At 43.2% G+C, this 5,418-nt stretch overlaps 1 non-coding gene across 1 annotated transcript; it reads right to left on the minus strand.

Moving 5' to 3' along the window:
• Window positions 1-4,318: 4,318 nt before the first annotated feature.
• Window positions 4,319-4,390, minus strand: TRNAA-UGC (transfer RNA alanine (anticodon UGC)). The gene has a single exon. It is a non-coding gene; the product is annotated as a tRNA-Ala (tRNA).
• Window positions 4,391-5,418: the final 1,028 nt, after the last annotated feature.

A 5,418-nucleotide genomic window follows, 5' to 3' on the forward strand; every position in this document is an offset into this window, starting at 1 on the left:
TGTTACATTTCCCTAGAACTCTTGGGGTATTGGGCATGCTAGCCACAGATGGTGGTAGCTTTCAAGTTGCCTGAAAGTCCATCCAAAACCATCCCAAATGCCACACAAGAAACACAGTTCCCTTGCATGCTGACAGCAAAAGGAAGAGCCTGATAATTTCTGACGTAATAAGGAATCTTCCTATATAAAAGGCGAGCCATACTGGCGACGACTCACCTTTTATCCCTGCGCAGGTGCATTCACACGCCACTCCGTGAGGATGAAAAGTGAGTCTTCAGCAACACAGCTTGCTGAGGAGGCCCCGAGCAGGCCGCTGCCAGTGACAGAAAGGCCCAGCGCAGTGGAGTGGCCAAGGCCCGTGCAGGGACTCCCTGCCACCTCAGGTTGGGTTGCCAGTCCCCGCTCCCACTTTCCACTCCCACTCTCACTTACCTGGCCAATGGGGAAAGGTGGTGGAACACGCCTCTCAGGCATGCTCCCTGGTGGTGCGGTGTACTCTTGTGTGCCACAGCAGGCGAATTTTGGCCCTTTCCAACCCCCCCCCTTGCACTCCCAGACCCACAGCTGCCTGATCTGGCCTGGATTGGGGATGAAGAGTGCAGAAGTGCTTAACCACCCTTTCCACCACCACCACCACGCTCCTGGGCCCTCAGCCGCCTGATCCGACCTGAATTGCAGAAATTATCAGGCTCTTCCTTTTGCTGTCAGCATGCAAGGAAACTGTGTTTCTTGTGTGGCATTTAGGATGGTTTTGGATGGACTTGCAGGCAACTTGAAAGCTACCACCATGAATGGCTTGCATGCCCAGTACCCCAAGAGTTCTAGGGAAATGTAATAGGTGACATATGAAGAGTCACAAGCTATCATCTGGATAGATCTCTAGAGCTGGAAAATGGCTGTTTTGGAGGATGGCCTCGATGGCACTAAACCCCCTGAGATCCCTCGCCTCCCAAAACCCTGCCCTCCCCAGACTCCACCCATTGAGGCCATCCTCCAAAACAGCCATTTTCCAGGGGAACTGGTCTCTGTTGTCTGGAGATCAGTTGTAATTCTGGGAGATCTCCAGCCACCATCTGGAGGCTGACAACACTAGGCTCTCTACCAATCTTTGCCTTCCCCCTCTGGATTTTGAGTGCTGTTGCTGAACAGAATATTGCACTTAGGTCTATTTGGCTTTGAGGTGCTTGACATGTCAATGGTTTTGTTTGCATCTGCTGAGTGAATCAGGGTGCTTGATTTTAGTACACGCAGGGCTTTTTTTCAGCAGGAATGCGGTGGAACGGAGTTCCGGAACCTCTTGAAAATGGTCAAATGGCTGGTGGCCCCGCCCCCTGATCTCCAGACAGAGGGGAGTTTAGATTGCCCTCCGTGCCACCGAGCAGCGCAGAGGGCAATCTAAACTCCCCTCTGTCTGGAGATCAGGGGGTGGGGCCACCAGCCATGTGATCATTTTCTCCGAGGGCAACCCACTGAGTTCCACCACCTCTTCCTAGAAAAAAAACCCTGGGTACACGTAAAATTCTTCAGTCACTGATTGTTGTCTAATTGGTACAATTGAGAACTGCTGCACCATAGTGGTTAAGGGGCTGAGTTGCAAGTCAGCACTCTGCTGGTTTGAATCCCACTAGTACCACAAACTCAGCAGGTGGCCTTGGGTAAGCCACTCCTCTCAGCCCCAGCTTCTCAGCTGTATAGTTGGGGATATTAATAACACTGACTTTATTCTCTGCTCTGAGCGGGCACTAATTTGACTTGAAAAGTGGTATATAAGCACATCATCATCATTATCATCATCAATAATAATAATAATAATAATAAAAATAAAAATAATAAAAATAAAAATAAAAATAATAAACCACCTTGATCTTTGTGTGTATATAGGTCAGTGAAAGAGTGTCCCAGCAGCTAAGATCAGCATCGCAGCCCTGCTTTGTGCACCTGTTTTTGGTGCCTTGACCATGGAATGCCTGGGCCATAAAAATTTGGCTGATACTTCATTTGTTATATCTTGGCAGGCACTGGTGGAGACATTTTGATTAATTTAGGCTTTTCAAACTTGTGTTAATAGATGGTCTGTAAAAAAGTTAATAAACAGCCCTTAGAAACACCTGATTCTGCCCTTGATGGTCCAGGTAGCCTGATTTCGTCAGATTTCAGAAGCTAAGCAGAGTTAGCCCTGGTTAGTATTTGGATGGAAAACAACCAGGGTTTGTTATGCAGAGGCAGGCAATGGTAAACCACTTCTGAACATCTCATACCTTGAAAACCCTACAGGGTTGTCATAAGTTGACACGCAAAAAATTGTTAAACTATTTTGGGCTGAATCCACACACCCGCGGAGCGTCCCGGCGTTGTGCTAAATGTTTGCTAAACACCTGGAAGTGTAGCGTCTTTCTAGCACAATTTCTGAATTGCGCTAGAAAGATGCTACACTTCCGGGTGTTTAGTGAACATTTAGCGCAACGCCGAGACACTCTGTGGGTGTGTGGATTTAGCCCTGGTCTCTGGACAGATTTACTGCTTATGATTGTTCTATTGCTGGAACTTATTTTATTGCTCACAATTGAAGGTGTAATTCTAGAAAAGAAAAGGGAAGCTCCCGTTTGTGAAACTTAGATGGGATTAATGGTCTGGAGATTTTATTGCACTTGCTCTTGTCTATCTGGCTGCCATTATAGATATGTTGCAATTATTTGCTCTTTATTGATGCTGTTATCTTACTGTTATGATATATTGCTGTTCTTTAAAAAATATTTCATAGTTACAGATGTTGGTTTTATGTTGATTTTAATTGTTCTCTGATACTGCTCTTTGATACCTCAGGGATCTATCTGGAGAGGCAGCAAAAAACCTATATAAATAAATAAAGGCCACTAATATAAAATAGATGTGAGTGTCTTCGCATTTCCATTTAGGAATGCTCTATTGGCCTGTACAGTCCTCTGAATACTTTGTCTCTTCTCTGCTTAGGAATTAAAAACAGCTTTGACAAACCACCAAGATGCTTGCAATGTTCTTGAGGAAAGAATCTCATTAAAGGCAGCAGAGAGCTGTGGGACTAACTTAGACATTTTTTTTTATATAAAACAGATGAAAAACCATCGATGCCTGGAGCTTTATTGGATTTTAGATATTCATCTTCTTTTATGATAATTTTTACCTCTGTTTGGGAACTCTGTTGGGATTCCTGTTTTTTTTTAAAAAGGGGCACTTTCTATAAGTAATATTTTATTATTTTGGATTGGCTGATAGGCAGAGAGCTTTGTAATATTCAGCAAACGCTTCATTAACTTTATTTACCGGATTATAGTTTCTGCACTGTTCTTTTTTAATTGAAGGAACCAGCTGTGTTAATTGTCTTTTATATAGGCTCTGTGCCAGCAGTCTTGAGACCTAGTAACCAAAAGCAGAAAAAGTTTGTTTGAAATAAGTTTGTAATGATTTTAAATGTGTGTGTGTGTCTTTAAATATTTGGTGTGGTACTGGTGAAGAGTGGGGGTGAAAGAGAGGGATGAGTGAGTGAGATGATTGGTTGATGACTGAGAGTGTGGGCGGAGTGAACTGCTGTTTCAGTTACTGAGGGGGGAAAATATTCAGTCTGGGCAAAGCAGGCAAGCTGTGTGCAGCCTGAGCACATCTAAGCAGTTCAGAGAGAAATATAACCTGTGTGGAAATCTGAACTCTGTGTGCCTGAGAGAAAACCCATTCATTCTGTCTAAAGCGGGCAAACTGTGTGTGCGCCAGAGAAAGTTTATGAAGATCTGAGTGACTGTGCATATAAAAAGAAACTTTAAGAACAGAACACTTTTTGAAACCATCAAGCTTAAGAAATAATGTGAAACCGATACGCTTCTTGTAAAAATAAAAGTTTATTTTGTTTTTTTTTTAATCCCAGAGTTATTTCTATATTCCATTCCTTTCCTCAGGGCCACATAGTACCACGAAGGAGCCTGACGTTTGGGCACATTATTAAAGGGGAAATTTAAATTATTTTGGAATATAATTCCTAGTGGCAGCAATCTACCCAGAGGGGGCAAGAAGAAAAGAATTAAAGGCAAAATCTAACTGAAAGACAGGAGGTCGTTACAATGCTGTCTCTTGCGATTTAACATCTCCAACTTTTGAGATGCGATGGTTCATTAGAAAAAGTTCCAAAAAATAGCAGCATTGTAATACCTATTGTACACATATCATGAACCTGCTTTATACGATCAGACCCTTGGTCCATCAGAGTTAGCATTGCCTATTCAAACTGGCAGCCGCACTCCAGTTCTCAGGTGGAAGTATTTCCCATCATCCACTATGTGATTCTTTTAGCTGGAGACGCCAGGGATTGAACCTGGGACCTTCTGCATGCAAAGCAGATGTTCTGCCACTGAGCCACACTTCTTTTCCCAAAGGAGCTGCCAGATTTTCTCTAGATAGAGTAATGAGCAAAATTGTGAACTTCCCACATCTCAGAGCCAAACTACAAGTGACGACTTACACAGGTTGGACACTCGTCAGCTTCCCTCATGTTTTGATGGGAAATGTAGGCGTCCTGGAGCTTGGCTCTCCATTACAGCTGCAAGACCAGGATGCCTACATTTCCCATCAAAACTTGAGGGAAGCTGACAAGTGTCCAACCTGTGTCAGACGTCACTTGTAGCCTAGCTCAGAGTCCTCTGACTGAATGTTGAAAACTTCCACACGGTCCATAAAAACGGCTAAGCCATTAGTGTTATGGAAGGGGGAAGTCTTTTCTAAAATTCACTTGTTTAGGTATAACCGTTGAATGCTCTTATCTCTCTTTTAAAAGAGAGAAGAAGAAAAATTGGCTTTCATTTCTCTTTGATTTGAATCAATACACCCTTTTGTATCTTCAGCCCTTGCATTTGTCTCATGTTGTATACTCTGTAAGTGGCTGCCCCATGGGTGGAATGGGTCTTTAACGCTCTAAGCCTTTTAATGGAAATATTTACAAATCATATTATAGGAGCCATAAAACAGTTAACTAAAAAAGCAACTCAAAAGCGAATGGTGGTATTACAAAACCACTTGGGCTTAGACCATCTGCTGGCTGCCCAAGGGGGGATTGTGTGCTTTAATAGAAAAAGAATACTGTATTTATATTCTCTATAATTCAGCCAAGATAAACCACCATATTTTATCAGCTGAAAAGCGGTACAGGACTGGGAGGCAACAAAGCAACACCTTTCCAACCTTTAGTGGGATTCTCTGTTCTTGTGGACATCAAGATGGGGAACCCCTCTTTGTGTTGCCATTGGGGCCCTTTTTGGAATCTCTAGTCTTTTAATTTTTGTATGTTGTTGTATACAATGTATTCCTAATCTCTGAACTTGATGCTCCTCTTGGTTAGCACCAACCCACACATATCTGTCTGTTGGTTACCAGGCTTTGCTTAACTCTCAGCCAATA

This window comes from Eublepharis macularius, chromosome 1, assembly GCF_028583425.1.
Source record: "Eublepharis macularius isolate TG4126 chromosome 1, MPM_Emac_v1.0, whole genome shotgun sequence".
NCBI lineage: Eukaryota > Metazoa > Chordata > Lepidosauria > Squamata > Eublepharidae > Eublepharis > Eublepharis macularius.